Here is an 8,362-nt window from a genome sequence, read left to right as displayed (position 1 = left end):
GAGGGTCAGAGGGAGAAGCAGACTCCCTGCCGAGCAGGGAGCCCGATGTGGAACTCGATCCAGGGACTCCAGGATCATGACCTGAGCCGAAGGCAGTCGCTTAACCAACTGAGCCACCCAGGCGCCCCGAATAAATAAAATCTTTAAAAAAAAATAAGGAAGATAAAATACATTTACAGTATTGTACTGTTTTTATACATTAAAAAAATCTGCATATAAGTGAACCTGCACAGTTGAAACCCATGACATTCAAGGGTCAACTGTACTCATTAAAGTTGGTCCAACTTGGGTTTGTAAACATCTTATCAATCTTTAAGAGACATTTCAGTTTCCATGTTTCCATAAAGCATCTGTTAGCAGCTATAGTCTGAAGTCGTTTCTCTCCCTCCAAACTTCCAGAACAATTGTTATCTCTACAATTTGTCAATTAATTGTATACTCCACTGGGGTAGTTCTTCTTCTCTTCTCTTTCTTTCTTTCTTTCTTTTTTTCTTTCTTTCTTTCCTTCCTTCCTTCCTTTCTTTCTTTCAGAGAGAGACAGAGAAAGCAGGAGCAGGGGGAATGGCAGAGAGAGAGAAGCAGACTCCCCGCTGAGCACGAAGCCTGACACCAGGCTCAATCCCGTGACCCTGACTGAGATCATGACCTAAGCTGAAATCAAGAGTCAGATGCTTAACTGACTGAGCCCTCCAGGTGACCCTCGGAAATCTCTTCTAGTATTCTTGCTTGTTTTTTCTTCTTAATAAATTAAAAAAAAAAAGCCTTTATTTTTAGGCAGTTTTAGATTTAAAGAAAAATTACAAAGATAGTACAGAGTTCCCATATATTCCCCATCTAGTTTGCCCCATAACTAACATCTCACATTAGTACTGTACATTTGTTACATTTAATGAATCAAAATTGATACATTAACTAACATCTATACTTTATTCAGATTTCCTTAGTTTTTATCTAATGTCCTTTTTTCTGTTCCAGGATCCCATCTAGAATACCACATTAACTTAGTAGTCATGTCTCCTCAGGCTTCTCTTGGCTGTGACAGTTTCTTAGACTTTCCCTGTTTTTGATGACCTTGACAATTTTGGTCAGTACTATTGGTCAGGTATTTTGTAGAATGGCCTTCTAATGGAATTTATCTGGTATTTTTCTCATAATTAGACTGGGGTAATGGGTTTTGGGGAATAAGATCACAGATACAAAATGTTATTTTCATCACATCATATCAAATGTACATACTATCAACATTGGTTTTTTTTAAAGATTTATTTATTTATTTGAGAGAGAGAGAGAGAGCATGGGGAGGGGCAGAGGGAGAGGGAGAGAGAATCCTCAAGCAGACTCACCACTAAGCACAGAGCCTGACGTTGGACTCGATCCCAGGACACTGAGATCATGACCTGAGCCTAAGTCAAGAGTTGGACACTCAACCAACTGAGCCACCCAAGCGCCCCAACATCATTTTTTAAAAAGATTTTATTTTTAAGTAATCTCTACACTCAACGTGGGGCTTGAACCCACAACCCAGAGATGAAGAGTTACATGCTCCACTGACTGAGCCAGCCAGGTGCCCCTACATCATTTTTGACTACTGATGTTGACCTTGGTCATCTGGCTGAGGTGGAATTTGTCAGGTTTCTCCGCAGTAAATTTACTCCTTCCCACCCACACTTCCTCTACTGTATTCGGGAAAAAAGTAACTATGCATGGCCCACACTTAAGGAGTGGGGAATTATGTTCCCCATTGTCTTGTTCCCCACATTCTTGAGTGGATATCTACATAAATCACTAGGAATTCTACATGAGAGATTTGTCTATTCTCCCCCATTTATTTACTCAACCACATGTCCTTCTAGTCTTTATCAAATAACATGAAAATCATATCCAAATATTAGCCACACACTTCTAGCTTTCTGTTGGAAGGTGGGCATCCTCAGTGGTCTTGCATGGTCCTAATCCCCTAGAGTCAGCCCTGGGGTTGGGGACCAAGAACAAAAATGCTTTATTACAGCAAGTTGACTTTAAGACAAATTTCAGCAAAGGGTAGCCCTTGAAAAAGGACACTTTTCAAAGGAAAGTGAGTTTCCAATATCTAAACTGGCCACTAATGATGAGAAAACTAGGATGGGGATTTGAATCCATATAACCCAATAAGGTAAGTATCATCATCATCATCATCTTTATTTTAAGTTCATTATCAGGAGAACAAGTCCTCTACCCAAATCCCCTGAGGCCTCTTCCTCCAAATCCTGTGCGCCTTTGCAATCTGTCCAGATTATATCCACTAGTCATTGAAGATTTTTCCTCCTTGGTAGAAGTTAGAAGAACTGAGATATTCATTGCTCCTGCTTTTGGTTTATTACTGTCTCCTTACATCACTTCTTGCTCCCTTCTCTACTGTGGGGAGTTTCCTCATGCTTGGGAATTCTACCTATGAACTCCTTCTCCTTTTTCCTGGGTATCTGCAAATCTAGAAAAGTCATACTGCAATAGAAAATGTTACTGTTGTCACTAGGAACAATTTTGTAGAGTAACATTAAATTCCAGCCCTCCAGCTTATCTTGTCTTTACCTTTTTACTAATTGATGGTACCTCCTACTTCTTCCTCAGACTGTTTCTCAGTACTCTGGAGCCTCTTGAGCTCTCATAAGCCATCCTCCATAGGACCATAATTATATGACATCGTCACCGAGATGTACCTGGAACTCTTACAAATTTGTTCACTCCGAAATATTTATTCCATAGGGCTTTCTATGTACAAACAGTTGTGTTAGATAACTGTTAAATAACAACTTCACAATATTGTCTTTCCCTGTAGGACTTGCATAAATAGAAGTCAAAGCCTTTTGGAAAAAAAAAAAAAAATCAAAGGTAGAATAGTAGGCAGAAAACAATAGATAACAAAAGACTCTAGAGGGTATTAACAACCTTCCCAGTTTCTCTGAAATTATACTGATTTCCTACCCTGAGCATGCCTGGAAGGAGAGCCCTAGATGTTGTAGCTTGATGTGTCCACTGTGTCCTCCTGTGGGAAAGTGCCTAAGGTCAAGACTTTCTCATTAATATAAAATTAATTCCATGTTTAGTTTATGAACATTAATACTCAGTAGTATGTTTTTGAGTTTACCCAAGTGTAAGAAGTACATCACTTTAAGTCCTCATCCTATCTGCCACTGACTGCTAAGTAATTCTGGGGGTTACTCAGGCTCTCTGAGCCATTAGACTTCTCTGGCCATTCAATTTCAGTCTCTTTTGCTTTCTATTCTCCTGCCTGTTCCTTTCTGCCGGTCCAGACCAGTTTGTCCTGAATCCCTTCCTTGCCCTGCCCTATGCCCTGCAATAGCGAGCTGATCCCCAAAGGTTGCCTTTCTTAGGCTCCCACATCACCTGGCTTTGGGCTGGATTCTGCCAACTAAAGAGTGGAGGGCAGTACCTCCAGCAGCTGAGCATCTCCTCTATGGTTCCCGCTCCTGCTAGACAGGACTGTTGTAATTCTTCCATCTTCCAGGCTCTCCTGGCATCACCTCTGTCCTTAGTCCCTCCTGCCTAGAGGCCCAAGGCTTCTGACTGGCCTCTCTGTCCCCCTGTGGGCTTCTCAGCTTCTTATATCACACATGTAACCATTTCTCTGAATACATTCCCTCTGTTTAAATACTCAGTGCTTTCTAGCTCCCTTTCTAGTTTGGGCCTTGAAACAGAACTTACTGGTAGTTTATTTAGGAAATGACCGCAAGGAATGGGAGTAGTGTCTGGGTAAAAGCAGGAAGGAGGGAGAATGAATCCAAAGCTGGTACTATTAGGCCAGTTGCTGCTCTGGGTACCTGAGAATTAATCCTGTTGGGGACTCTGAGTTGGTGGGAAGAATGGACCTCAGAATTGTCCAGTTGCCCCAAACATGGGCAACTCCTAGTACTTCCAGGTTTTCACTCATGTCTGAATAGCTCAATAGGTCCCCACAAGCATGCCATATTTTAGGCCACACATTAAGTCTCAACAGATTTTAAAAGATAGACATCATACAAAGTATCTCTTCTGACTACAATGGGATGAAATTAAAAATTAATAACAGAAGGTAAATTGGAAAATTCACAAATTTGCAGAAATTAAACAACACATTTTTAGACAACCAATAAATCAAAGAAGAAATCACAAGAATCAGAAAATACTTAGACGTGGATGAAAACTAAAACACAACATACCAAAATGCATGGGGTACAGGGAAAGCAGTGATAAGGGGGGAATTTATGGCTATAAATGCTTACTTAAAAACCAAGAAAGATCTCAAATCAACAACCTAACTTTATAACTTAAGGAACTAGAAAAGCAACAAACTAAACCCAAAGCTAGCAAAAGGAGGAAATAATAAAGATTAGAGATAAATGAAATAGAGAAGAGAAAATCAATTAAACCAAAAGTTGGTTCTTTGCAAAGACCAACAAAGTTGATATACCTTTAGCTTAATGGACTTGAGAGAGAGAGAGAACTCAAATTACTAAAATCAGAAATGAAAGTGGGACACTACTACAGAAGTAAAAAAGAGTATGAAAAGGTACTATGAAAAATTGTACACCAACAAACTGGATAACTTAGATAAGATGGACAACTTCTTAGGAAAACAAAATGATGAAGAAATAGAAAATCTGAATAGATCTATAAGGAGGAGATTGAATCAGTAATAAAAAACCTCCTGACAAAGGAAAGCCCTGGGCTTGATGGCTTCACTGGTGAATTTTACCAAAATGTTTACCAAACATTTAAAAGAGAACTAACACGATCTTTCTCAAACTTTTCCAAAAAATTGAAAGGAGGGAAGGAATCCTTCCTAACTCAGTCTATGAGGCCAGCCTTTCCCTGATACTAGAATGTAAAATGGCACAGCCACTGTGGAAAACAGTAGGAGGTTCCTCAAAAAATTAAAAAGTAGAATTACCTGGGGCGCCTGGGTGGCTCAGTCAGTTAAGCGGCTGCCTTTGGCTCAGGTCATGATCCCGGGGTCCTGGGATCGAGTCCCACATCGGGCTCCTTGCTCAGCGGGGAGCCTGCTTCTCCCCTGCCTGCCACTCCCCCTGCTTGTACTCTCTCCCTCTCTCTCTCTGTCAAATAAATAAATAAAATATTAAAAAAAAAAAAGTAGAATTACCTATGATCCAGCAATTCCACTTCAGGGTATATATCCAAAAGCACTTAAAGCAAGGTCTTTTTTTAAAAAAATTAAATTAGCCAACATATAGCGCATCATTAGTTTCAGATGCAGTGTTCAACAATTCATCAGTTGTGTGTAACACTCAGTGCTCATCACATCACGTGCCCTCCTTAATGCTCATCACCCAGTTACCGACCCCCCTGCAACCTGGCTCCCCTGCATCAACCCTCAGTTTGTTTCCTATAGTTAAGAGTCTCTCGGGGCCTGGGTGACTCAATCTTTTGAGCATCTGCCTCCGACTCAGGTCATGATCCCAGGGTCCTGGGATCGAGTCTCACATTGGACTCCCTGCTCAGCAGGGAGTCTGCTTCTCCCTCTACCCTTCCTCCCTGCTCATCATCATCTCTCTCTCTAACTCTCGTAAATAAATAAAAAACTTAAAAAAAAAAGTCTCTCATGGTTTTTCTCCCTCTCTAATGATTTTCCATTCAGTTTTCCCTCCCTTCCCCTATAATCCTCTGCATGGTTTCTTATATTCCACATATGAGTGAAACCATATAATTGTATTGTTCCCATTGACTTAGTTTGCTCAGCATAATAGCCTCCAGTTCCATCCACGTTGTTTTAAATGGTAAGTATTCATCCTTTCTGATGGCTGAGTAATATTCTATTGTGTGTATAGCACATCATTATCCATTCATCTGTTGATGGACATCTTGGCTCTGTCCATACTTTGGCTATTGTGGACATTGCTGCTATAAATATTAGGGTGCGTGTGCCTCTTGGGATCATTACATTTGTGTCTTTGGGATAAATACCTAGTAGTGCAATTGCTGGGTCCTAGGATAGCTCTATTTTTAACGTCTTGAGGAACCTCTATGCTGTTTTCCAGAGTGGTTGCCCCAGCTTCCATTCCCACCAACAGTGTAAAAGGGTTCCCCTTTCTCCGCATCCTCACCAACATCTGTCGTTTCCTGACTTGTTCATTTTACCCATTCTGACTGGTGTGAGGTGGTATCTCATTGTGGTTTTGATCTGTATTTCCCTCATGCTGAGTGATGTGGAGTATTTTTTCATGAGTCTGTTAGCCATTTGTATGTCTTCTTTGGAGAAATGTCTGTTCATGATTCTGCCCAATTCTTGGCTGGATTACTTGGGGTTTTTTTGGGTGTTGAGTTTGATAACATCTTTATAGATCTTGGATACTACCCTTTATCTGATATGTCATTTGCAAATATCTTCTCCCATTCTGTAGGTTACCTTTTAGTTTTGTTGACTGTTTCCTTTGCTATGCAGAAGCTTTTTATCTTGATGAAGTCTCAATAGTTCATTTTTCCTTTTGTTTCCCTTGCCTTTGGAGACGTGTCTAGCAAGAAGTTGCTGCAGCCGAGGTCGAAGAGGTTCCTGCCTGTGTTTTCCTCTAGGATTTGGATGGATTCCTGTCTCACATTTAGGTCTTTCATCTATTTTGAGTTTATCTTTGTGTATGGTGAAAGAGAATGGTCCAATTTCATTATTCTACATGTGGCTGTCCAATTTTCCCAGTACCATTTATTGAAGAGACTGTCCTTTTTCCATTGGATATTCTTTCCTGCTTTGTCGAAGATTAGTTGCCCATAGAGTTGAGGGTCTATTTCTAGGTTCTCTATTCTGTTTCATTGATCTATGTGTCTATTTTTGTGTCAGTACCATACTGTCTTGATGATTACAGCTTTATAATAGAGCTTGAAGTTGGGCATTGTGATGCCACCAGCTTTGGTTTTCTTTTTCAACATTCCTCTGACTATTCGGGGGTTCCACACAAGCTTTAGGATTATTTGTTCCAGCTCTGTGAAAAATGTCAATGTATTTTGATGGAGATTGCATTGAATGTGTAGATTGCTTTGGGTAGCAAAGACATTTTAACAATATTTGGTCTTCCAATCCATGAGCATGGAATGTTTTTCCATTTCTTTGTGTCTCCCTCAATTTCCTTCATAAATGTTCTGTAGTTTTTAGAGTACAGATCCTTTATCTCTTTGGTTAGGTTTATTCCAAAGTATTTTATGGTTTTTGGTGCAATTGTAAATGGGATCGATTCCTTAATTTCTCTTTCTTCTATATCATTGTTAGTATATAGAAATGCAACTGATTTCTGTGATTTTTATATCCTGCCATGTTGCTGAATTCTTGTATGAGTTCTAGCAATTTTGGGGTGGAGTCTTTTGGGTTTTCCACATAAAGTATCATGTCATCTGCAAAGAGTGAGAGTTCGACTTCTTCTTTGCCAATTTGAATGCATTTTACTTCTTTTTGTTGTCTTGATTGCTGAAGGTAGGACTTCTAGTACTATGTTGAACAATAGTGGTGAGAGGGGGCATCCCTGTCGTGTTCCTAACCTTAGGGGAAAAGCTCTGTTTTTCCCCATTGAGAATGATATTCACTGTGGGCTTTTTGTATATTTTATGATATTGAGGTATGTTCCCTCTATCCCTACACTGTGGAGAGTTTTAATCAAAAAAGGAGGCTGTATTTTGTCAAATGCTTTTTCTGCATCTATTGAGAGGATCATATGATTCTTGTCCTTTCTTTTATTAATGTGATGTGTCACATTGATTGATTTGCAAATGTTGAACAACCCTTGCAGCCTAGGAATAAATCCCACTTGTTCATGGTGAATAATCCTTTTAATGTACTGTTGGATCTTTTTTTTTTTTATTTATTTGTTAGAGAGAGAATGAGAGACAGAGAGCATGAGAGGGAGGAGGGTCAGAGGGAGAAGCAGACTCCCTGCTGAGCAGGGAGCCCGATGCGGGACTCGATCCCGGGACTCCAGGATCATGACCTGAGCCGAAGGCAGTCGCTTAACCAACTGAGCCACCCAGGCGCCCTGTACTGTTGGATCTTATTGGCTAGTATCTTGGTGAGAATTTTGGCATCCATATTCATCAGGGATATTGGTCTGTAATTCCTCTTTTTGGTGGGGTCTTTGTCTGGTTTTGGGATCAAGGTTATGCTGGCATCATAAAAAGAGTTTGGAAGTTTTTCTTCCCTTTCTATTTTTTGGAACAGTTTCAGAAGAATAGGTATTAATTCTTCTTTAAATGGTTGGTAGAATTCCCCTGGGAAACCACCTGGCCCTGGACTCTTGTGTTGGGAGATTTTTGATTACTGCTTCAATTTCCTTGCATGGGTGTGTTCGGGTTTTCTATTTCTTCCTGGTTCAGTTTTGGTAGTTTATAC

This window comes from Leptonychotes weddellii, chromosome 3, assembly GCF_054177405.1.
Source record: "Leptonychotes weddellii isolate Sample4059 chromosome 3, ASM5417740v2, whole genome shotgun sequence".
In the NCBI taxonomy this organism is placed as follows: Eukaryota; Metazoa; Chordata; class Mammalia; order Carnivora; family Phocidae; genus Leptonychotes; species Leptonychotes weddellii.
Note: the sequence above shows the minus strand (reverse complement) of the source record.